Genomic DNA, 26,901 nt, shown 5'->3' with positions numbered 1-26,901 from the left:
CCCATTTTAAACCATAAATCATTTTTTCACACTTAAAATGTCCTTAAATTTCCAGTTTTTGTCATATGCCATTATTTCTAAAGGAGAGAATCCTTTCTAAAAGTGTCTCTATGACTTATTATTCTGAAAGTGATCCTTTTATTGGTAGTTGCAAGAATGCATTAATTTGTAAGGAAATAGGAATAGCAAGTGATTTTTATAAACTGTTTTATTTCCTGAAAGTACCAAAATGAAACATTGGAAAATAATTTAAATTATGTAACTCAAAACCAGGGGCTGAAACAGGTTCTCCAAAACGAGCAATACAGTTATTAATGCAATCCAGATTTGGAAGGGGTTTGTTCAAGGAAAGTTTTTATATGTACTATTTTTTTCTGTGCTTTGGGAAAAGATTTAAAAAAACAGTGATGCTGAAAATTTGGATGGCCTGGAAAAAGAAATTCCTTTCAAGCCTCGCTAGTATTCCTGCAGTGCTTTTCATCTTCACAGCAGGCCTTCTGACAAAGCTGGGTCACAGCGTGCTGTTGTGAATTAAATCCATGGTACTGGTGTGGAAATAGGTGTGAAGAGTCTTACCAAGGAATGTGATGAGTCTGTGGAGGTGCAGGAGCAGGTTGCATGCTGTGTGCTCACGCACTGGTTTCCCACATCTAAACCTGGCAAAAGGCATTTTAGAAGATGCTATTTGGCAGGTGGTATTGATTGCTGGAGTAGAAAAATGCCAGAGCAAGACTTTCTTCAGTTATCTAGCTTAGGTTCAGTGGGAGCAGCACGCTTCATCTTGATTTCTTCAACAGAGACAAGTTTCATACCTTCATGAACTGCCTTTTCCAACCTCACAGTGTCTTTTGTTCCCCGAGTCCCTGCATAGTGAGTGATTTCTCTTAGAACTGATGTATGTTGAAAGTTGAGTATTAGCATTTCTATCGTATCAAAATCATTCGTTTTTTTTTTTTCTCTGCCTTTAACAAATGTAACCAGAAATGTTTGAAATGTGGCCACAGTGTGGTAGCCAAGCAGTCTTGGAACTGTGTCAGAATGCTGGATCGTATCTTTCCTTTCTCTTCCCCGAAGCATTGACTTCATCTTATTTCCTGACTGAGATTTTCATTGACTTCTTGTGTTATCATTCCCCTTACAACACAACGTCAATGCTAAAACAATCAGAATTGGATTTCTCATGCAAGAGAAAGCTCCCACAATCTTAGGAAGTGCAGAGCTGCACGGAGATTGAGTCTGAAAGCCTTTGAATCTGAATTTCCCACGAGGCTGTTGGGTTTTATTTACATTTCCTATTTCTTGGCGGAGTCATCAGATGTTGTGAAAGTTTTCTGACTTTCTCTTCAGAACCTGAGCAGGAGTGTAAGACACAAACTGAGAGGTACTGTACGTTGTCAGCTGCAGTAGAATTTTGAAGATGTACTTCCATTGCATTTTGTCCATTTAATGTCAACATCCTGAAGCATTTTTCGTCGGTAGATCTTTTTCTTCTCCATATAGAAGAGAACAGGAGTGGGGAGAGAACCCAAAACCCAGCAATTTAACTTTGCACCCTTACAGCAATCTCAGTGGGAGCCATTTGATAAAAAATTTAACTGCCTCATGTTCCTATTTCCAACACAGGTACTAGAAAGACATTGTTAAATAATGTGCCCGTGTTTCATATGGTTTCTTCTGCGGCCTTTAATCAATAAAATGTTCTTAGATCAATACAGATGTTATTGCACTGCTTGGAAGCGTTTATAAGTATACGATGGAGGTAGTTACAGCATAGTCAGTGCATAGTAAGGATAGCTCTTGGGCACAACACTGTTATAACTCCACACATACACAGCAGGTATCAATATAAAATTGGATACACCAGCATAAAAATCACAACATCCTCTCTACAAAGCAACTCCAGATAAGCTGCACTGGGGGAATGAGGGCTGAGTGCATTTAACACCGTGTTTTGTTCCGTATCAGCAATGTCAGCAGAAGCGTTCTGCAGATTTATGTTGATTATTGTATCAGTAAACTGACATAGTCTCTTGCTGAAAAGATGTTTGCAAAATGTCTGGTGCCTCGGTAATGGAAAATATGGAGGATAATTCAAATTCTGCCAGCTCATTTCAAGTAGATGAGTTTTATGCTGCATGTCATGGGTGGAAAGTTCGGACTTCGCTGATGATCTACTGCAAGAAGCTGTTGTCACAATTTTGGTGCAAATAACATTCAAAATGCTGCTGAGTGAAGGCTGGAAAATATCAGAACCCTGTTCGTAATGATACTTTAACACTGAGATACTGCTTATGCCTTCAAAGTATACGCAGACTCTGAATCATTAAGCGTCTGGATTGACAAGGTAGATATTTTATGAAGTAAGCCACTAAGAAATCAAGCCCCAAGGTCATGGGCAGGTTTAGAGGTTTTTCTTTCCTCCTGTATCAGGTGTGAGATGTGACAAGCTGCTGGCAGAAAGCTGGATTTTTTGAAGGGGTCTATATTGTGTCTCCATCTATTTTTGATCTCTGAGGTGTTATCCACAGTATAAAATCTTTTCATGCATCAACAGCAAGAAAAGGGACTGGCCTGTCACAGCATCTTAAAAATCCTCAGATTTGGCTGTTGTGTGAGGGTATGATGAGTGAGACCAAGGGAGGGATGGAGAGCATCATCCAACAGAGACAGGGGTTGTGCTGGGGCTACAGCCCCATAAGTTTTCTGGGGATGGGTTATGTCTGGAGCTCAATTTATCTATTCATTTTAATTTTCATATTAATTGCCTTTAGTTAAAATGATGTAATGAGCCTGAAGTAGCAGATAAAAATCCATACTCACAAGAGTGAGTATGGATTCTGATTCCAGATAGTAAAAGCAACCAGCTTGTTAGAGGAGGTCTATAATGGATAGCTGTAAAGCTTGCAGGTAACGCCTCAGTTTGGCATTGCTTTTGGTCTGGTTGTGTTGTGTTATGAAACCACTGAATCCCTCACACAAGTAATTGTTCATTTTGGTGCAAGCTCTGTGCAGTCAGACTCAAATCTCCTGTTTTCAAACCCAATTAGGAGATGGTAATTACCTGTGGGATGTGGGGATTTTGTTTGTCTGCAGGGGCAATGCAGATATTCTGCTTGTATCTCCCCTTTCAGTTATCAATAAAACACTGGAGCAAAAGAGTGTTTTCCTCTCAGTGTTTGCAGGCAGTGTTATGCCAAATGAAGGCAATGTTATGAGATTGCTTATGTTTGGGAATAATCATGGAAGCTATTAGTAATCATGTCTCACTGTTCTTCATCACTGCTCGCCCCCAGCTTTTATGTGTTTGACACATAAGTAGCTACTTGATTATTCTCATCTCTACCTTATGTACAGCGAATGTGAGGTCATCCTGTAAGTCAGTGATGGAGTCAGAAGATGAATGCAAATCTCTGGAGTCTCAGTGTGGAGATGTACTTCTCCTAGGAACTCAGCTATAACATATTCTCTATCCTAACATAAACCAATCACTCCAACTTAAGGATGGGCTGAGCAGAGGAAGCAGACACAGAGGACACATGGTTGCCAACCACTCTAGAGGGTGAGAAGGCATATTCCTGAATAATTTCCAGTTGGGCAGAAAGGCAGTTGGCAGCTCTCGTTATCTCTGCCATGATGGTCCTGACTGGTAAAGCTGGGAGTGTTGAAGAGAATTGCTTCAAATATGCAGTTGTCCTTTTTTTTTTAATTTAATGTTTAATGTTGATAAACCACTGAGGTGGTCAGAAACTATGGTGGTCTGAGCATGATAAGATGGAGCTGCTGAAAACTGTCAGAGTTTATAAAATTCTATTGAAAAACAGTGAATTCAAATGGCATTTATGTTCTCTCCCTCGTCCTGGATTTACAGGGAGCTTGGACTTCCAGTGAGCCTTGTACAAAGGTAATCATTAGTGGGATTCACAGAATGACTGTGAAGTGAGTAAGAAAGTCACACCACCAGCTCCTGGAACAGGCCTGAATACTTGAATGGCACTTCACTCTTGTTACAACTGAAGCAAAAGTACATATGGAAAAAAACAAACAGCAAAATCTAGATTGCTGGAGGAGTTTGTTGAGCTGTGAGATTTCCTGTTGCTGGAAATCAGAACAGCTGTTCTTGCCCAGCTCCTGCTATTAGTCCTGGTAAGAGTCAGATCCTGGCCACACAGTTGGAACAGAGTAATTCAATATTCAGCATGGTGACTGAGCTGAGATTCATGATGCAGGGCTGTCTTCGCATCTGTTTTCTCAGAACCTGTATTGCCTATTTTTACAAAGCAGTATGCAAGAAGTGGACATGCTTTTGGTACATCACTGCTCAGAGCTGATAACAGCAGAAATTGGAATTGCAGGAGTAGCATGCTGGAGAGGACCGGGATTGCTGCAATTCCTCTCATAGCTGGGGCTGGGAAAAGTGTGTAGTTCAGAGGTACTGAGAGTCATCTTTGTCATGCATCTTCTCCCTTCTTACATCATGTCTGAGAAGAAGGGCAGCCAAATGGCACCTGTGCAATTCAAGATGGAGCCCTGCTGGAGCTTCTTACTGCATCTTTTCTTTAGAATTATGCAGTGACACTACTGATCCAATAACTGTAAATAAAGAATAATACTAACAAGCTCTTGAACAAATGCCAACTGAAAGGAAGATAAACTCATCATGTCTTATGCTGCTTGGACATAAGAAATAATAGATAACAGAAAGGGGTAGGTTATATCACACCTTCTGTTTATCCTTTACTGGAGGATCAGTGCATTTAGAAATCAGTGGCTGCCAAAAACACACATGGATGAATTTGATCCAAAACTGAATGAAGTCAATGGGAAGTTTCTTCCTTTCAAAAGAATTTGCTGTCCAATTTTTATTTCTAATTATGCTTAAATACAAAAAGTTATAGAAAAAGTAGTAGAGCCAGAAAATTGGATAGAGCTCAGGGCAAGGATTGAAACACCGAATTGGAGCCTCACGGATCCACTTTTTTAGCCTGTCCAGGTCCATCTGGATGGTGACGTTCTACTGTGTCAGCTGCAGCACTCAGCTTTATGTCATCAGCAGGCTCGAGGGTGCATTCAATCCCACTATCCAGGTCACTGATAAAGATGTTGAAGAGATGATCACATTGAATGTGTGGGTAATAAAGGCAGGCATCAGTGCATTTTCTGAATGGCCTCTTATGTTCAATCTGAGCTGGCTGCTAGCTGGAGACACTTCAGAAGTAACCTAGTCTCAAACAGAAAAAATGTCTGGTTCAGATGTAAACACAAAAGGGTTTTGCTTTCGCCATCAAATGGCTGCTGAACCATTCAGTACTCTTAGACTGCTGCTATTTATCTCTGGCTTTTACCCCCTAGGGAAAATTTTGTGAAGGTTGGTTTGACTGGCACCTGAGAAATGCACAGTAGAGTGAGGAGCAAGTTGTCCTGATACATATTTCAGCCACACTTCCCTTATTAGAAAAAGTAAGAGTCCTAAAGGTCTAAAGCATATAACCAATACTGTTTACATGGGTGAGTAGCAATAGGAAAAGAGGGAATGGTTTTAAACTGAGACAGGGAAGGTTTAGGTTGGATATTAGGAGGAGGTTTTTCACACAAAGGGTGGTGAGGCACTGGAACAAGTTGCCCAAGGAGGTTGTGGATTGCCATCCCTGGAGGCATTCAAGGCCAGGCTGGATGTGGCTCTGGGCAGCCTGGTCTGCTGGTTGGTGGACCTGCACATAGCAGGGGGTTGGAACTGGATGATTATTGTGGTCCTTTTCTACCCAGGCCATTCTATGATTCTATGATTCAGTATCAGTTTTCCGGTGTATGTGGAGCTCCTGTGTCCCTGGGATTATATTTACCCTTTCTTCCCAGGGATACACCCTTTGAATAGTGGGATTCATCCTGTTTAATTTCAAACATGTAAACAAAAGAGGTCTGCGTGATGCGGAGACTTCTGAATTTATATTTGTAGGTATTTGCAGATGAGATAAGTTGTCCCTGTATTCCAACATCAGGAGAAGAGGCCAGCTGACATCTGGCTGCGTGCATTACAAGTTTCACTATTTCATCCAATCATCCTCAACATTCGTGAAGCCACGGTTAAGAAGCAATGTGTGTCCAGCATTAAATTTGCTCTAAGGATTTTGTGTTGGCTTCACAAACGCTTTCAAGCCACTGTCAAAAACACTGCGCATGAGTTCTTTGCAAACCATCACCTCAGCTGAATTTCAACAGTTCATCTCTGGCCAACATGTTCTTTCCTAAACACTCACAGGCAGAAAGCAACACTGTTTACGTCTAGTGAGATCGGGATGATTTTAAAACCCTCCAAAGGATTTCCTGGGTGCCAGTTAGCGTTAAAGGTACATGTTGAAGCAGGGCAGATCTGGGCATGGATCAGAGGTAGGAGCATTTGCTGTGGCTCCACGTTCCCAGACTCACTCTGGCCTCTGAGATTTGATGTTTGAGAATCAGGCACTTTGTACGGCTCAATTTTTAATTTGTAAAGTCGGAAGCAGCCTTTTCCTTTCAGTTAAGTGCTTTGACTTTTACAAGTGAGAAATGTTAAACAAACAGATTGAAACCACTACAGTCATGGAAATATATCCTTTAACTTCAGGGAGATTTGGCTTATGGCCCGTATCTTATTGTATTGTACCGGCTCAATTAGGAAAAGAATAATGAATTAAAAGGTCGTAGCTCTTCAAATTAAAACGTGGGTAAAAGGGCAAAATGTGTGTGTGAGGGGGTTCCTCCTTCAGTGCCCTGGGCATTTACCATTAACTATCAATGGGAGCTCTCCATCCAACAAGCTCACTAATCTCCCCTTAATCTCATTGAGTCCTGAACATTTTCTGGAAAACATTTTTCAGAACTAATCTGCCCAGGCAGGGCGGGGGAAATGTTAAAGCACACAAATATCTGCGCAACAGGAAATAATGTTAGAAAGCTGTGAAAATCATTTATCCTTTTGAAGCGTAATGGTTTTTAATTTTCTCATGCCCTGATCTCCCTGGCAACAATTTAAAAGTGCATAAGCATTCATGAATCAAAGCTGTTCACGTCTGCATTTTTAATTATGTGTCATTGGATTGAAACTTTCCCTTTGATCTTTGCATTTAAAGGGATTTACAATTTAATGATTCCAGCCCCCCTCTCCTCAAGTCTGTGCTTGTTATTGAGCAATGTCACAAAGGGTCACTGTGTGGCAACAGAAGATGCTTCTGTTCAGGATGCTAAAGCTTGGCTGAAGCCTGCCTTATGCTGCAAGCTCATGGAGAAGATCCTTGTGTGATAGAGCTTCCCCATGGTGGGAACTCCAGGCCTTTTGCTCTAGGCAAGATGTTTGAAAACACAGTGAGATTAAACAGATTAAAACTCACCTAGCTGCCCACTGAGCAGCCTGGCACTGTAGACACTGCCTCTCCTGCCCAATGCAAGGATTTGAATCCATGTGGTGTGGGCATAGTGACAAACAGTGCTTGCTGTGAGACAGGTGGAAGCAGCCAACAGCCCTGAGTGGAGCACGTTGTCCTTGGCAGCAGGAACCAAGCAAATGGAAGCTCTTGAGTGCTTTGTACAAGCTGTGTGGTTGTGCCTCTGGGAAGGAGGAGGCCAGCAGGGAGTAAGCCTGGTGGGTTGGATGCAGGCTGGGTTAGGGAGAATTTGGGTTTGGGGTGGTTTTGCTGTGTGACTGGGGGGGTGTGGAGGAGCTGGGAATGAAAAGAGCAGCACAGAGCACGTAGACAGAATATCTCTGAGTGCCATGTAGGTGGTTAAAAGGAATGAATGACATCCGTGAAGTTACTTGCCTTTGTTTTCTCGAGAGGCTCATGAAGTATGGCAGAGGTTGACCTGCTTACCACAAAAGGCTGTTGTCATGCTCACTGCTGGCATTAAAGATATCAACAGCTTCCCATTAGATGTGTGTGGATGTGGGACTCAGTACTATGTGTAGCACATCCCAGGTGCTCTCTAATGAATTGTTCTTTCAAAGCTTTTTGCTAGATATTTAATTTTCTTGCTGAATTACAGTGTAAAGGTCATGCAGATCAGTGATGTGCAAAATGAATGAATGTTACCTTTGATGTATCTGTGCAAAATTAAGGCCTTGCACAGACTGCTCTATATGCACAATATTATTGTATTTTCTTGTTAAAAAAAAAATCAATTAAAAAAGTATTAAACCAAAAATCCTGAGCAGAATATTTTATGTTTTAGAGTAGTGGTGAATGGAGATAAATCCAGCTGGCAACCAGTCACGAGTGGTGCTCCCTAAGGGCCCATATTGAGACCTGTCTTGTTTATTATCTTTACTGATGACCTTGGTGATGGGATTGAGTGCACCCTCAGTAAGTTTGCAGATGACACCAAGTTGGGAGGAACCGTCAATCTGTCTGGGATAGGAAGACCCTTCAGAGAGATCTGGACAGGCTGATTGCTGGGCTGAGCCCAGTTCAACAAGACTAAGCACCAGGTCTTTGGCCACAACAAGCTCAGGTAATGCTACAAGCTTGGGGCAGAGAGGCTGGAAGACTGCGTGGCTGAAATGGACTTGGAGGTGTTGATTGATGCTTGGCTGAATGTGAGCCAGCAATGTGCCCAGGTGCCCAAGGAGTGGCATCCTGGCTTTTATCTGAAATAGCCAGCAGGAGCAGGAGGTGATTATCCCGCTGTACTCAGCTCTGGTGAGGCCAAGCCTTGAGTACCGTGCTCAGTTTTGGACCTCTCACAATGTGAAAGTCATCGAGGCCCTGGAGAGTGTCCAGAAAAAGGCAGGGGATCTGTGACGGGTCTGGAGCACAAATCTGATGGGGAGCAGTTGAGGGAACTGGGATTGTTTAGTCTGGAGAAGAGGAGGCTCGGGGGAGACTGAGTGCTTGCTAGGTTGGCAAACTAGCAGCACTGCCCAAGCAACAGCTCCTTTCTTCAGCTCTGAGTCCACATGCAAACATTAACAAGCTAACAATTTTAGCAGGTGAAAGTGTAGCTGAGAAAAACATCTTGTCTTTATGCTATCGTGCACAGATGCTCTTGGAAACCTAACTGTACTGATGCTTCCACAAGCTGTTGCCAGAATGTCAAGTTGTTATTAAATGGGTTTCTAATGTTGACTGCTCCACGTTGCTTTGTCCTTTGGTATATTAGAATGATACCTCCTTTTCCTGGCTGAAGATGTGAAGCATGCCACTAGAAAGCTCAAAACTGATGTACTTCAGGCCTGGAACATCTCCTGAGAGTGGCTGTGCTGAATTCCTTCCTACCAGGATTTCTCTAAATCAGTCAGGAATATGATCAAGCAGTGGTCATCACTGACTCAGTAATACTCTTCTTCTCCACTTGTGCCTTCTGAACTTCCCTATTTTAATGCCTCGTGCTCGTCTCAGTCTGTTTTTATATTTTTTCCATAATGTTATGGACTACAGGGGTCGTTCAGTATCTCGTTTTTCACACAGCTCCTTTCCAAAAGATCTCTTCCTTTATAGGAATACCAAGAATCATTACAACTGGCTAAAAACAAGTCAATTCCAATAAAAAATAACAGTGAAACAATTCACATATTAAAATTAGGCATATAAATTATTCAGCTAATGTTCTTAAATAATAAGTACATTTGGGGAAAAGATGAAATTGAAGCCGTCTTTACAAAAAGAAAAAAACATGAGACTAATAGAAAAAAATTGCTCAGCTCAGGGTTGCATTTGTTTCTATTAATGGCTGTGGTGGCTGGAATGGTTGTACATCTGAGCATCAGCTATAAGGCATAAACAAGGATTCCAGAGTCCTCTGTTACTTAAACATGAAAAAGTCTACGGGGGTCCCCACGCCAATGGAAAGCTGCAAGCAGAAAGTGGGATTCAGGTATGGAAAGTGGGACTGAGGTGCAGTTAGGATCCAGTCCTTGACTGGGAGGGGAGTTGGTCTCTACATCAACACGGCACATGGAGGGTAGGAGCATTCTTCCAGAGGAAAAGTAACCTCTCCTCTCCCTGAGTCCTGCATATCTCAGTTTGTGGTCACGTTTTCTTCTTTGCTTAGATTTGAAGGATTTAGATCAATTATCCAGACTCCTGCTGGCAAGCTAGTTTGGAGGAATAAATAGCTTGAGTGGCCAGATGTATGGAAACCCCTGTATGACTGCAGCACAAACCAACCCTACCAAACACATGCAGTGAGTTCAGTGCCACTAAAACATGCCGAACTCACGACTGTGCTGTGCAGTGCCTGCACACTCGTTCCAGTTTGTGACGTCCTGATCACAAATGTGGTGCCACCTCCCCCTTCTCTTTCCTTGTAAGCCCATGACAAGCAGAAAGGCAGCTGGCTCTGCTGCTGCTGATATTAAGCCTTGATCCCCCAGTGGGCTTAGCGGGGGGTATTACACATAGCTCAGAGTATTCAGTCTTCTGACAGCCCAAATTCCTGAACAAGTGGAGTAGAGTCTTGAGACCTCAATGGAAGGCGCTCAGTTCTCATCTTACCTAAGGCTTCCAGTAGGAGAAGTCAAACATCACACTCCAGCCTTGGGTGATGACTTAGATTGATGAAAGAAAATTAAAACTTTCAACTCCCTGCCCTAAAGGGAGAATATAATGAGCCAGACCAATCCCACTTACCTCTTTAAAATTATTGTTATCTTTTTAAAGGAAGTCAATGATTTATGAGATATTTAGTGGGCAAAAAACTCTGCAAACACTGGGCTGGCTGGGTTATAAATGATCTGTACACAACCTGGGATTTTTCTGGCAATTCATATGCTGTCTATCCATGACTAGTGCTTCTTTCTCCAAGTTGCAGGGCGTACAGAAATAAAAATGATTTGTTGTGCTTGAGTATAGCTTAGGCAGTGGTAATTACTGCATGGAAAGGTACTTCACTTAATCAATTGGCTGATGCACAACTCATTGGAGATTTCCTCATTTGCTCCAGCGTAAAGGAGAGAAAGCAGCAACAGAGGTAACAAAACTGGCCACAAGGAAAAGCACTCAAACTCATTACTGAAAACTCTCTGTACTACAAGCTAAACAAGTGCAGAAGTACAGAAAATACAGAGGGGAAGGAAGGAAAAAAAATAAAAATAAAAATTAAGGATAGTTCCTGACCTGGAAATCCTTTAATATGAATAGAAAAAACCAAAGGGACCCAGAGGGGAAAGACAGAGAGAGACAAGGAATATGAGTAAACCATTGCAGTGGAAATGCTAAGTCATGGCCTAAAGCAGTGATTGAACACTTGGGGGAAGGCAGGACCAACCCAGGGAGCTCAGGTGTATGCAATGCACCTGAGTGACTGGAAGAGGTGGAGCCAGGATCCACCCTTTCCCAGACCTCATTTAAGGGCTGGCAGTGGAGGCAATGGTGTCTTTTGCTGGAGATTCCTGCCTATCTGAGGTATTTGAAGGTAAGCAGCTCTTTTCCTTCCTTGTTGTGTCTGGGCTCGTTCTGGTTTGCTGTAGCCAAGGACTTTGCCACCCTGCTATCATCATCCCATTATAGCACTTACAACCATGCAACGTTAAAATTAGTGAAGCAGGTTTGCTTCTTTACAGGCAGAATTGAGATACAAACTGATTCAGTTTGCAAAACTAAAGCACTTTGCAGGAGAAGTAGAAAGTGGAACAGTGCTTAAGTTAATGTGCAACTTGGTGGGTTTTCTTTAATGCTTTGAGAGGCTGTATGGATAATCAGGATTGAACCATGATCTTAGGCTTTCTAGCTACATGTCATGAAAGAGGCCCTGTCCCTTAGGGGTGATGAACCAAATTTTGCAGAGGCAGAAAGAGGCACGTGGGGAAATGAGGCAATTGGGCCAGGCTTACGACTACATTCATAATTGCTAGCTACCTCTCCGAGTTCTAGCTTCTTGGTATTGTTCCTAATCCATTTATGTGTTCTCTTATAAGGTTATAAGCAGTCTTGTCATGCACATCTTGAGAGTGTGTCAGTTTTTTTCAAAATGCTATATAATTTTGAAATGGAGGACACTTCAGGTTAGTCACTTAGAAGCTGTGTAAGATAAAGATATGTGTTTTATGTCTTAACCTTTCAATCACAGAACTGCAGTGGTTGGAAGGGACTTCTGGAGACTATAGCAGTCCTCCTGTTCAGACAGGTTCCCTACAGTAAGTCACATAAGAAAGCATTCAGGTGGGCTGTGAGTATCTCTAGAGAATAAGACTTTATCACTTTTCAGGGCAGCCTGTTCCACTGCTCTGTAACCCTCATCATTCTTCCTCGTGTTCAGGTGAAAATTGCTGTGTTCCAGTTTGTGCCCTTTGCCCCAGGCCTCTCAGCCTTTCCTCATAAAGGAGATGCTCAGGTTCCGATCCTCTTCATAGCTCTAATGCTGACCATCAAGACTCTGCAAATGTTGTTTTGTCATTGTGCAAGTGCAATTCAGCACAGCTGTAACTGGAAGCTGTGAAGGCAGCATCATGGTGGTCATGTAGGAGTACTGTCAAAAGCTATAAAGGAGGCCAGGTTGGTGGGGATAAATGCATTTTTATCAGACTGAAACTGCCAGGAAAAGCAAACATTCTTCAGGGTTCAACACAGGCATTTCTAGCAACAGTTTTATTTGTATGTCAGACTGATGGAGTTTGGGTATCAAGTGAGCTGGGGAAGCAATGTCCTCTCCTTTTCTCTTTGTGGAATATCTCTTATTGAAGCAGCCAAAATCAAATGCTGGATGTTTCAGGACTTTGCTTTTCAGGAACCATCAGATTAAGGTTATTGAGGTCTACACCTCAAGACTATAGCATACCTGCATCACTGCTGAACAAAGGGTCAAACTCAAGCTGACATGGCTTTTCTGGGAGTTTGCTTCTCTGTGCAAAAACCACCACAGCACTATGCCTCATCACAGGGGTACTCAGGCCCCAGAAATGTGATTGTCTCCTTGTCTGGGCATGTAACTGCACTCACAAATATGTGCTCAGTGCAGGAACTGTGAAAATGAGAGTTCCCTCTGTGGTTTGCAGGAACATGGGTATGGCATTCTGGCAATGTGCTGTGAACCAGGAATGCTCAGCTCACTGCACCCACACGAGAAATGGTGTGGAAATCCAGGAATTCTTCTGTCTTTTCTTCTTCTCCTTCGAAAACTTATCCCTTTGGGACCTCAACATATGTCAAAGATAGCTAACCATAGGTGTTTTGAGTTGGAAATATGAACCTGCCTGCCATAAACACTAAACAACGGTTGTCTGTAACACAGCACTACGTAAACAAAAGTGGTCTTGCAAAAGCATTCAAGCTTCTAAGTCATGAGACTGCTTTTCCTGACTGCCCCATTTTTGAGGTCTGCTTGCAGGGAGACAAGACTAGCACCTCATCAGTGATTCATTTCCTAATGAAATGGAAATTAGCATCAGGAAAGGAGGAAAAAAAAATACTGGGGAGAAAAAAAGGCAAGATAAATGGCTTTCTCTCTGAAAAGCATGCAGTGAAACAATGGGACTAAATGAGATACATTCCTGACAAAGATCTCTTCTGTTCTCTAAAGGATTTTATTGTACCTAGAGTTATGTTTTATCTTTAAAAAAAAAAAAAAAAAGCAGTGTTCTTTATTTTATGTGATCTCTTTCTCCCTTGCCCCCTTTTCTACTTGCTGAGATTTAAGTAAGCTCTTGTAGTGCTCTATCTCTGATCAGGCTTAAAGATTTGGAAAGCCCTGAGTTTGCAAGGATAAAAAAGGCCTTAGTATCTAGACACTGATAGATCTGATTCATCACCTCGGGAGGACATTACCACACAGCCTGTGCCACAGATTGTCTTGATAACAAGCTCTGGATTTTTCTTGGCATGCACCTTCATTTAAAGGTCAAAGCTCTTCGGAAGAAAGAGGAATTGCTGGGTTAGAGAGGGGAAAAAAAGGAGGCTCACATTAGCTTGACAAAGCAATGCTTTTCTCTGAAGCCAGGGGATTTCAAATGGGAACAGTGGGCCTGGTTCTCAATGGGTGAAAGGTGCTTTGGCACTGCTCTGGGTGCTGCAGGGGAGGTAATCCATCCTGCTCTGGGCAAAGCACCAGCTGGGGCAGCAGGCTTTTCTCCTGCTCTTTTCCCAGTTGAGAACAAGCAAATGGCAGAGCAGGGATGCATCAGTTCCCGCAGGACCCTGACCTTACACACGAGTAGAGGAAGATGCCCCAATTCACTGGATTCCCACGTAAGTGGAGGAAGGAAGAAGTTTTTCACCCAGAGGGTGGTGAGGTACTGGAACAGGTTGCCCAAGGAGGTTGTGGATGCTCTATCCCTGGAGGCATTCAAGGCCAGGCTGGATGTGGCTCTGGTCAGCTGGCTGGTGACCCTGCACATAGCAGGGGGTTGAAACTGGATGAGCGTTGTGGTCCTTTTCAACCCAGGCCATTCTGTGATAAGCTCAGGTTTCATTCAGCAAAAGTGATTGCCTGCAGCTTTAGACCCAAGTCTTACTCTCTTCGTTCTGTTTTCTTTTCCTCCTTTTCTTTCTTTCATAGCTAGGCAATAACCCACTGCATAAGATGTGCTAAACTTCATCTGCTCTTAATCAGGATACCTCCCTGGGTAGCAATTAAACAGTGATGGCTGCCACTTAATGGGGATGGTAATTTTCACTTAATTGGGGTGTTTTCCAGTGCTTTGGAGCTGTGTCGGTCTCTATGCATTGTCTGTCTCTGGCTTTAAATGGCTCTTTAGCACTGAGGCACACAAAGAGTGCTTCCCCATCAGCTTGTCCTGTCTGCTCACTTGACCCTTCTGTAACAGGCAAGGTCAGTCAGCACTGACTGTTCTACATATTCCAGTGGTCAGACAGCAAAGTAGTGATGCTTTGCTCTCATCAGCAATTTCTCAGCCCCAGTTCATAATCACCCACATTGGAGCACTAAATTCTGTAAGAACAGCGAAACAAAGGCCCTTATAAATTCATACCACTGTACAACACAACTGAATTTTACTACTTTTCCAGTGACGACCAGTAAGAAGAACCCAGCCTCAGGTGAATGGGATTTGGAGTAGCTCTTATTCTTCTCTTCAGGTTGTCCTCTAATCTCTCTTACACCAACCTAATCTTTTTATCTCTCTGCACTGAAATTTCATGATCTGGAAAATGATACTTCTGTGAAGTGAGCTGTATGTGAATACCTGATTTGGTTTTGGTTCTGAGAATGGATCAGAAGGGAGCCAGGTTCACTGACAGGGAATCAAAAGGCTAAAAAAAAAGTACATATAAAAAAAAAATCACATGTTGACACTTCTAGGATTGTGAATTTGGATTTCTGGAGTCACAGTTCAAAACTCACTGCTTGCCTGAATGTTGCCTACTAGCCTCTCTGACTTCAGAAGAGAACTATTAGCAAATGGAAGATAATGATCTCCCATGTGTTGGTTAAATTGAAAGCCTAGAAGGCACTCCCACAAAGGAGCAACTATTTCATTGTGTAATACCTGCATCAGGAATTGGTTGTGTATTCTGTGTTTGAAAACACAATACAGTTTTTTAGGTGCTTAAGAGGCCTGTTGGAGAGAATAATCTTTGTAAGTAGATTCCATCAAGACTGATAGATATTTTCCATTTCAATCCTATCTGTAAAACACTGACTTCTCTAATCAATTGTGAGAGTAAATCCCCAGGATTTGCCAGATTATGTGTGAAATGCAATAGGGAGTACTTAAATATATCAGTAAATAAACAAAGTCATGAATCAAAAACTAGAGCAAGAGAGAAAGCAGTGTTCAGTATCCTGGCTACAATCCATGTTTATTATTTAACTTTAAAATGACAAATCAATGGCAAAATGGAATTAAGTAGCTGTGTAAGCACAGAAGTAATTTTATCAGTGTGTGAGATGCTCATGTTTTACATTATACAGAGCACAGTGTGTTTACTGAACAGAGGCAGCAACATTGCTGAGAGCTGGAAGCAAAGCCAAGGCTGCAGGGATGGCATCTGAGAAGTGAGACCCTGGGGACAGGCTGCTGATGGTAACAGCATGGGCAGTAATGGGAAAGTGATGCATTTGGGTTCTTCAGAGAAGATAACGATACTTGCTTTATGATTTGATGGTAGAGCTGAGTAAGAAGAAGAAAGCCCTTGTCTAGAAGTCAAGGCTGACACAGCCACAACTAGTAGGATGTATAAGCATGACTGAGCTGCTGGCGGTCACAGTTGTAACCCAGGGACTGACCTTCATTAGCTAATATACACTTTAGAAGGCATTAGTGTTTTGTCTTGTAGTGGAAGCTGTGTAAAATTGAGGCTGCTCAAGCAGGGAGCTGGAACACGAGCAGCATCTTAATCCATTCAGATTTCATGCCATTCCCATGGAAAATGCCCTCCTGCAGAATGTCACCTACCTGTGTCAGCCTTCTCAGGTTGATTTTTGGAGGTTGGGTAATTCCAAACCATGTTGTATTCTGCATCTGTATTCTGCACTTCAAAGCGTTGTTTTCCACTGGATAAGGTTTATCTGAGCACAAGTAATAGGAAAAAAAAAAAATCTCACTGTATGGGAGCATTTCCTATGAAGCAGCCCAAAGCAGGTTCTGCTCATAATGCTGAGTTTACCCATCTGTCCCAGTTGGGTTGCCTGAAGCCCAGCTCAGATTTGTTTAAGCTCAGCTTCAACTCGGAAAGGTCTGTGAGTTGTTAAGATATAACACACCTCCAATGTCTCCCTGGACCTGCCTGTACCAGAAAACTGAATCAAATTTCAGACACTGAAGTATGCCCAGGTGAAAACACAATTATCAGGGGTGTTTTTACTGTCTGCCCCTGTTCTAGGGCAAGCCAGAATTGTTCCCTGCTTGCATGTCAAAAGTGTCAAAAGTTTGCAGTATGGAAAAAATACAATGGAAATAAAATATCTGTGGAAACCACTGAAAGGGACAACAAAACAGGAAATCTAGATTCATCCTGATCAAGGGAATTTCTGGGGTCTGTCTTGCAAGAAGTAGTAAGTGTTTTTAATGATGCCTCATGCACCTGGAGGTCCGGGTAGTGGTGGGGCTGAGGGAGCATTGCTCCCTTCATACCAGGTCCTCTAAGCACCACTGCCTGCTGTATTTGGCTGCCCAGTCATTCCAGCATAAAGGTCAAGCTCTGCCTGTCAACCATGTTTTGCAGCCAGTGAGTCCTATTTGTGCAGGCTGTGAAGGGAAGAGTGCAGAAAGCTGGGGCAGTTCACAGCAGCCAAGGGTATTGGTGGCACCATCATTCCAAATAAGACAGAAAGGTAAAAGTAGGTTGAATGGTTTCCATCCAAACCAGCAAAGAAATCCCAAAACTGAAAAACATTCCACATCATGGGTTTTATGGCTTATTGCTGGCATAGATACTAGAGAATGGTTTTATATGAAGGGAAAAAAGCTCAAAGACAATTCAGGATCTGCTGGGCAGCAGTTCACAGGAAAGTCTCCTTATGTGCATAGTTGCGGGCTGTGGTTTATACCCCAGCAGTACCAAGAGGCTTCAATTAGGACTGGAAGCTCCTTGGGCTGTAGGAAGTATGAATTTGGGGGTCTTTCTCTTCACCTTCTACGTTTTCTTGTTTGATTGCTCTGAAGATGCATTTTCAACTCCTGTACCACAGTCTTGAGAACTAGAAACCATTTCATTTCTTTGCTCACAAGACCAAACAGCTGAAGCTGTAGAGGAAACGAAATATCAAAGACCTTCGGTAGAGTCATGAGAGCCAGCAATGCTGACCTCCTTTCCTCTATGATTTTATTTCAATTTTCATTTCAAATCTTTACTTTCAGTCTTCAGCAGTCACTTTGGTTGCTGAAGCACTTGGGGCTGTAGTTCAGTAGGTTCTGACCTTGGTTCAGGGAAGCTACGTTTTATTGAAAGGTAGCACTCATATGCAGAAGTAATAGCAATGGTATTACAGTCACAACTATTTAAGGGTTTGATACATGCAAGGCTTGCAGGAGAATAGAGCATCTTTTGTTAGCTGGTTTGATACGAGAGGAAAAGCAGTTGTGGGCACACTGGTTTTTTGTCAAATCAATTCTTTCAGCTCAGTGTCTGGGGATGAGGGGCAGCTCAGCCTCTGCCTGCTATAGGACATGGGACAAGTTCATCTCTGGGACTCTGTTTCCCATTTCTAAGTCAGAATGCAGCTGAATATCTCCAGAGAGATACTGGTGGTGAGGCACTGGAACAGGTTGCCCAAGGAGGTTGTGGATGCCCCATCCCTGGAGGCATTCAAGGCCAGGCTGGATGTGGCTCTGGGCAGCCTGGTCAGCTGGCTGGTGACCCTGCACATAGCAGGGGGTTAAAACTAGATGATCATTTTCAACCCAGGCCATCCTGTGATTCAGAGTGCTGTGCAGAAGTGGTGCTTGGAGTAATTGAAGGAGTATCATCACTTTGTCAGGCATGAGCTCTGAAATACCTTTGCACTCCTATTTGATGGGACAAATGGTCTGTGAGGAGGTCCAGAGGATCATCCACGCAGTCTGAGCTTTGTTCTTGTGATGATTTGCTCATGTTTTGCTGCGTTCCTGTTGCAACTGATTTCTAAGGGAGGAGCTAAGAGCCCGCAGGGTTTGCACATTGACTCTGGCCCCTGGGTGCCTCCTTTCACTGCGTGCAGAGATGTTCAGTGGCCACAGCCATAGGAGTGGGTGAAGCTGCTCAGAGCAGGGCTGAGCTCGGTGTACACTGGGGTCCTTCATGCACAGTGGAGGTACGGAGTGGCTGCCTGCCCTGTTCATTAATCATCTCTGCTGAAAAGCCCTTTTAATTACATTATGTTCAGAATCCATAAAATATAATTAAAATATGTAAATCCATTATATTATTTAATGAGTACATTGAGACCTGGAAGTTTAAATTAGATGTAAAACTGATACAGACCTATTGCTATTGATTACTTTTATTAATAAATCAGTGCAGCCTTGGACAGAGATATTTTCCCCAATCAGGTGGCAATATCTTTTATTTTTTATTTGACCTGTCAGCTGTTACATTTATGCAGTCATTTGAAACTACTGTGGAGAACACTGTAGAATAGAATCTTCTGCAAATGGTATTCATTCTTCAGCATGATTTCTTCAAGTTCTATTTCCTTTTGCTCTTTCTTTGAAGGCATAGCAAGATGCCAGCAGGGCAGATATGCTCCTCTTGCTTCCCCCAGCATTTTAGTTACAGGCATAATATCAGACACATGTTTTAGGATTAATACCTTCTTCTGGGAGCATGGGATGCCAGTGCACTGGAGTTGGGGCATTGATTGCTGATGACATAGAAAATTTGAAAGTTAGCCAAGGTTTGAATCATCTGCACTGTGGGTGAATGCTTCAGAAATATGGTTTATTGGGAAATGAAGACTCCTTTACTATGTGCCTGTAGGTTGCTGGGTGTAATGAAACAGCTATCATAGTGCAGGGTCTTGCAGCGTTATTATTGCTTGCTATTTCCTTCTATCTGGACATGTTTTACATCAAACGTGCATTGTGTTTGCTTCCTGGTGAGGGCTTTTCCTGCAGAATTTCTCAAATCAAGGGTGCTTCTTTTCTGGGAGGGCGTTCCATGGGTGTGCTCTGCAGGGCGGGCAGCAGAGGGAGGATGAATGAACCTGCATGCCTTCCTCCTGCACGCCCAGCCACAGACCCACAGTGCTGCAGAGCTGCTGACAGTAAAATCCAAAGGGTATTTCACAACAGATTATAAGGATTTGAAACCAGAGCAAATGTCAGGCTGCTTGACAGCAAAATATAGCCTTTTAGCTCAGCCACCTGTGTTACCTTCCATTTTCTTGATTTGGCAAGATCGCAGGCTTCAACCTCATTTAATACCCTTTCTCTGCGTTTCCTTCCTGTAGGGCAGACGTACAGACATACATCTCCTCTCCCTTCACTTCGTGGCTCACCAGCTGCATGCCAAAACTTCCAAGGGAAATACTCAGAAGATGAAAACTCATCAGCAGCAAAGCACCCATTTCACGGCAGGCAGTGTGTCAGCAAGATGAGATAAAACAGCTTTTTAACCTCTTTAAAACCCCAATGCATGCTAGGAGTTCAGCTCAGCACTTCAAGCACAGCTTGTGTTTGTGGACACCAAGGTCATATTCTTAAAGACAGGCATTTTAAATGGCACACAAAAATATGCAGGCAGGGGTGCAAAGGGGTAATTGCGCGTGTGAAATATGCGGTTGCAAACACCCACCAGGTAATTGTGTGCTCACAAGCATTCAGCTGCACCTGCAATTTCCTGGTTTCCCTTTTAGAACGATGTGTCTGTGCCCAGGCATGCCTGCTTGGCATGTTTCATTTCTGCACTTGAAACCGTGGCCCGAAGCACCGCGTTGCTGTTTAGCACAGATTTGAGCTGCTGATTTCAAAGCTGCACTAATTAGTAACTCGCAGTTAGTGTACTCTACCAATTCTTAGCCCACTGGGATATTACCAGGCTTTATTGTTTCTTTCTGTCTTTGTGGAACTTCTGTAAATCTTTTCTTTGATAGCAGCTATGGTTTCAAAGCTGCCCACGGTTGAGCCAGAGGAGACTAATAATGATCTAATTAATGAAAGATTTTTTTTCTCTGCATTGCTGTATTTTATCTCTTTCCCCAAGGATTTGTTGGTGCAACCAAACCCCAGGCACCTGCTAGATCCTTTCTTTTCCTCACATGTTTGAGAAATACACGGATATATGGTATATATCCCATGTTGTTCTCACTTGAGTGTGTAAATCTTGAAAAATCTTCCCAAGTGTAGCTTGGATTTAGGAAGCAGCTTTGTTATTCCCAGCAGGTTTTCCTTCCAGCTAAGATTTGTTTCTCTAGCTCAAACCACAAAGCCACTTTAACTCTCCCTAAAAGACTTCAGTCTGTGTAAGCTGCAGTGTAGGACATACTTATTATCCCCCAGTGGGTATTCATTGCCCCTCTCCTCCTGCCTTTTCAATTTCACTTTCTTTTTATTAATTAATGAGCTCCCTTAATTATTTATAGGAGTCTTAAAACGCATCGAGGTTGGATTGCACAGTCTCTTCCCTGTCACATTGCACTTTTTTGCCACAGGAAGGACACAAATTCCTACCCAAAGGCACAAGGAGTGTTAGCAGCTTTAATTGGGTGTGCAGTAACACATCATTATGCACTGAGTGCAAAGTTCCTGCTGGACACTTGTGATCATTGAGTCTTTCCTTACAGTTCTGAAGGACCTTGGTCATGCTGTTGCTTTGGGTCCGGTGATGGGTCTGGATGGCAGATCTGCCCATAGAAGCTGTCTCATGCTGAATTAACTAGCTGCAAGAGAGGCATTACAGAAACATAGTTTTCTTCCTCTATTTACTCCTAACTGATTTCTTTCTAGGTTTCTTGTTTCTATATCACAGGGTCAACAGTGAGGCTGTTATTTTAACTCCTTTGGTGGACCTGTTCTGCACATCCCTTGGAACCACCCCTTCAGTCCAGCTTTACTATCACCAAACCTTTTCCTTTCCAGTCCTGGCTCAGAGCTACCACAGCAGTTCCCACATACACCTGAGGTGATGAGTCTGATCCCAGATGGATTCTGAGAGCTGGATAGCGTGGGAGGAGGCACAGGGGGTGTGAAGGAAGCAGGACAGAAGGGAACACTTCAGCAGCAGAGCTCTAAGCTGGCAGGCAGGTTGTTCCACTTCGTGGTGCTTTATGACCTTGAGACACTGTCACAACAAATCATGACAAGTAATTAAAAACATAGCTTAGAACATAACTAGCATGTCAGAGCAGTGGATGTACACTCATGATGCCTTTCTGTTTTCCTTCCCTGTCCTCCATGATGCTGGGCTCCAGTGGAGTGAAAACCTCCTTCTGAAGAAGAAAACCCAAACACAATTAATGGCTTGCTGCCAGCCACTTAAATAGAAAGTTGATGTAGCCCAGCTAGCTATCTGCAGGTGCCCCAGAGCCCCCTGCTGTATGTTGAATGGCCCCCTCTGATGCTGCAGGCAAAACCACAAGTCCCCCCCGCAGCATAAATATTTCCTTGCTGGTTGAAATAGAAAGCAGATGTGTCTCACTTACTTGTGACACAGAACACTGAGATTAGCAGCAAGGCAGGAAAGTGATGGCTGAGGATGGGGGCACTTCAGGAAACAAATAAAGGCAGTGAATAGAACTGAGAAGTTGCCAGCTCAGGAACATCGTCTGCTTGTTTGCTAGGTTTTTGGAAAACAGATTTTTTGTGGTGGTGACAGGTAAGGATTGCTGGTTTTCAGATAGCATCTGTCCCCATCCTCTGGCCCAGCGGTGGGATACAGCTGCTGTGTCAGAATGGGGAGTCACAGCTACCCTGCTGGTCTTAGCGGTGTAATGGCCATGAGAACAGTGAAAAGTCAGGCAGGAGGCCGGGGGGGGCTGTTTTAAGTCAGAAGAGTGACTTTTTAAAAAAAAAAAGAGAGAAAGTAAGAGCTGCTTCATTTGGCCTTGAGATGCAAACAGATGAGAGAGTGGCACAGTCTGGGCCAGAACTGCACCCTACCTGTGTTTCTGGCAGGATCAGTTCCACACTGTCCTTTTGGTGCAAAAGACAAACCTAATCCAGAATCTGAGTAATCCAGGTGTTAGATCTCTGACCTGGGCAACATGAACAGTTGGTTAGCATCAGCCTGCCTTCCCCCAGGGAAGGGCTCACAGCAGCCACAGAACTGATGGAGCAGGTGGGGGGCCAAACAGCACTTGCAGTGCCCTGATGTCAGGATGTGGCCTCCTGCATCGTGTGAGAGGAGCACTGAAAGAAAACAAAGCTGTGCTCCTTGGTGGGGCTGTTCCTGATGGATGAAGGTGCCTTCTGTCTTTCTCTTGCAATTGTTTGAAAGGGAAAAAGAGTACAGAACGTAGTATCTCTGTCTCTCACAGCTCAGTTTCTTTGGCAGGAGTTCTCACTGGTTTTCTTTTACAAACGAACCAGGCCAGGGAGCACATTCTCACCTTTCCTGAGGCTGTGCTGGAGCCTCTCGCTTCCAGCTCTATGCGTACTGCTCCCCAGCCTGCTGTTCTGGGGGCTGCACAAAGCTTAGTTCTGCTGCTTGCCATCCTGCTGGCAGTTAATTGCCTGAGTGCAAAACCCAAAAAAAAAACGAAGAGCAAATTAATTTGTAATTTGTGTCATTTAAAAATCCATTGCATCTCCTTGAGATTGCTTTACAAAGCGTGTTATTTCCTCAGGTAGGGGGGCAGCCCTTCCAGTTTTGGGTGGAAGACCCATCTCTTATCAAACCAGTGCCACGCAGGGTAGAAATTCATGCAGCCCATCTGGATCAGATTAAGTTTGACTTAATTCATTTTTTTTCCCTTTCTTTTTGGCACGAGCTTTGGTATTTCATTTATTAAATCACAAACTTGACTCCATGCTGCAATTGCCCAGCGTGACAATAATAAATCTTATAAGCAGGATTGCTGTTTGTGTGCTCGAGGTAATAATTTACGTCCATTCACACAAAAACTTTAGAGCCACGGTTTGTTTTTATGGCCATGTACTTGGATGGGGGTGCAACAAACTGGGGCAGCGTGGCGTTTCCCATTCCAGTGGGACCATCAGCTTGCACCAGCCACCAGTGACCGAGGCTGCTTTGCTAGCAAGCTGTGTTGCACTGCTGCATTCAGCTGGAGGCAGGAGGTGCTCTGTGAGCCCTTGGGACAAGGCTGGGATCTGAGTTTCTTGGTGCCGTTCTGTGACTGTAAATTTTACAAGCGTTTACAGTTGGAGCTGATGTTTCTCATGCCTGGCTGGCGGTCAGTAAGTTGTTAGTTTGGAAAGTTAGAGCAGAGTCCATTTGGATTATGTTGCAAGTCAATAATTGCCAGCACAGTTTGAAGCAAAACGGGGCCCCTGTTTTGGAAGGGACTCGGGCCAATGAAGTATGCCAGTATATTAATAAAACTTACTTTTTCAGCTTCATGCAAATATGACAATTAGGCTGTGGCTATACTGTCTTTTTTTTTTGGCTGTGTGCACAACACAGCCTGAGGTATTATGTCAATAACTCCTGTAGTGCTGGGCCTGAATTCAGACCTGTTCCCTGTTGGCCCAGGTTTCCCTGCCAGCTGATACAGCTTGCCTGACTCTGGGGATATGCAGGCAACAGGGAGCCTGGAGCTGCCCTGCTCATGCAGACATCCTTACAGAGTCTGGCTGTGACATGCACACAGCTCAGCGAGGACAAGCTGCTCAGCCTGGCTTGGGGGAAGAAAAGAAATGCCTTTCTTTTCTCCTAGGAACAAGAAAAAAATTGGTCCAGGGGACAGAGATTTGGAACTTCCTATTTCATGTTGTCACTTCTACCAGCACTGGGAGCACATTATCTGCAGGGGCTCTAACAGGACTGGGGAGCCCCAGTGGGAGCAGACACAGCTACGTGAGCACTGGGGTCACACTAGATTCATTCCTCTCTGCTCATGGGACCAAAGGAGCTACAGACCTGTTCCTTGCCTTTCTTTCTGGTTATTACAAAGGTACAGTAATCACAGTTGTAGAGGATGATCATTAGAAACAGGGGCTCTGTTCACAAGCTCCTGGCAATTCTCAGTGGCACAGTGGGGCTGCCAGCCCACCGTCGTGCCCGATAACCAGCAGCAACCCCCGACTGTCTGCCACGGCTGGGTGAGATCATTAGGGATGCACTTCAAGTGTTCATAAGCACGGAGCTGCCGCTGTGGGGAAGCCTTGAGCCTGAGAGCTGCAAATCTGTTATCGTCTGTGCCTGATGGCTGTCTCACCCTCCTCTCTTACCGCTGTGTTTGTAATGCTAGATGTGAAAAATTAGCAAGACTCCCTCCACGCAAACAGTGGGAGGAAGTCTGCCCCTCCTGATTTATGCAGTATGAGGAGCAAAGGCAGAATGTCAGATTATCAACAGGATGGGGTTTTCTTGTGCTTTCTTGCCTGACTCAACTGCATTTCACTGGTGTCACAGATTTATATCAGAGAGGGTTTGATCTGTTTGGGTTTGCATTATAGATCTGATGGGTCCTCCAGTTATACTTCCAAGCTGAAATACTGAGTCATGTATATCTGGATTTCATTGCTCCTGCCTCCCTTAGGTAATTTTTGCCACAGTGCTGATGCAGGCAGGGAAATCCCAGGGGTGGTAAGTACTGCAGGCAAGTCAGTATTTGGCTTTTTCCTGCCTAAATCCCGGCCAACTGTGTGCAGGACTTCAATCTATTACAGGGGGCTGCTGGCCACAGCCCTGGAGCAGCGCTTTATAACTGATGTCTTTCATTCAGGAAGACAAGATATTTGTTTAAAGAAGAGCAGCCACGATAACACTTCAAAGTCAAGTGAATCTCTTCTGGAGGGAGTGGGAATGTGGCACTGACAGTACCAATGTGAGTACAACCACATCAATATCAATCAAAATCAGAGCAGCTGGAAGAATTTGCCCAAACCCACCCCCTCCAGCTCACGTTTCCCTCTTTCCCAGCTGCAAAGCCAAAGACAAGAGTTACATTTCCTGCCGATCTTCTGTTACGGCACAGATCTCCAAGTCAGATTGGAAAGAAGAAAAAAAACTGAAAAACTGCTTCAGTGAGCCAAGGGAGAAGGAAAAATACAGGAGACCAAAATATTAACTGCAGCTATTGGCTTGCCCCTTCCTCTCCAACTTCAGTTATTACTGAAAATCAAGGAAGTTTGAAATGCACTTTGCACACAGCCTCAGCATAAATAATGCTGCTTTGCATTTCATCAGCCCTATTTTCCCATGGGTTCACTGTCATCTCTCATTTAGGCACCACAGGGATGATCAACTTCAGAAAGAAGTTGAGATGAAAGGCTCCAAAACATAAGTGGGTAAAAAATTCCTGGTGCTCGGGAGCAAGCCAGAGAACTTTCTGCTCCACAGGTGCGGGAGCACTGGGGGGGTTGAGTATGTCTGTGTTTTAAAGGATCCCTTTTTCTGTATCAATAATACAAACACTATATGAAGTCACATTTTGCTTTGAAAGTGTTTACCAACAATGCTTGGTAACGGCTGTGACACCAGATGCAATGCTTTTGTGACTGCTGTGGAACTCCTGTGCAGTGAAGGGGGGTGCAGGCAACATATAAATCCCTTACTATTTAATTTCTACTTTGAAGTATATCTAATGCTATAAAATAATTACAGCTGTTACCTGCAAATATAGAAGAAAACGGGTAAAGGCAGTGCTGCTGGGATTAAAGGAGATGAAATAAAGCTTGTTTCTGTGGCTATGATGTCTCACATCAGATTCAAAGCCAGGTTCAGCCTCCAGATTCCCATGTGCCCTGCTGCATGTCCATGTCCTTGTGCCCTGTTGAAATGTGTTTTTCTCTCAAGTGTTGCCAGCAGTCACCAGGTGGGCACTGAGCATTTCTGAACCACTGTGATGCACATCATAAGCCCTGCCCAACAGGGGAGGAGGAGGAAGGGGCAGAACCTCTGTGTAGGATGAGGAGAAAAGGTGGTGACAGAGACTCAGATGTAGCCTGAAAACTATAGGGGTGACTTCAGCTGAAGATCCACAAGCTTGAATAAAATTGGCACCTGCTGGCTGGAAGGCAGTGGCTGTGATCTGTGGATGTGCCATGTGCAGAGCAAAGATAACCCAAGGGGTGGCTGAGGAGGGAACTGGCCCACGTAAAGAGGGGATTGGTCCTTTGGTTTTGAATGGAGCTTAAAAGACAAAACACAAAGGCTAGTAATACTAGATGAGTAATTAAACAACATTGACAGCAAATGGATGGGGCAAGATCAATCCACATCTTTTCAGTACTGTCTGGTGCATGTAGATGTGCACAGAATAATTTTGGGAAAGGTGAAGCACCACTCCAACAGCTAAATATCTTCACTTTTATTTGTTTTATATGCAGTCATCTTCCAGAAGGGGATTCAAGGTGTCAGAGTAATATAGCAGAGCTTATCTACGCGTGGTTCAGTAAAAGGTCACTATGCTGCATCCTCCAGAGGAGATTTATATCCC

Source organism: Meleagris gallopavo, chromosome 21, assembly GCF_000146605.3.
Source record: "Meleagris gallopavo isolate NT-WF06-2002-E0010 breed Aviagen turkey brand Nicholas breeding stock chromosome 21, Turkey_5.1, whole genome shotgun sequence".
Lineage (NCBI taxonomy): Eukaryota > Metazoa > Chordata > Aves > Galliformes > Phasianidae > Meleagris > Meleagris gallopavo.
The sequence above is the reverse complement of the archived record's forward strand: the minus strand, read 5'-3'. Positions refer to the sequence as shown.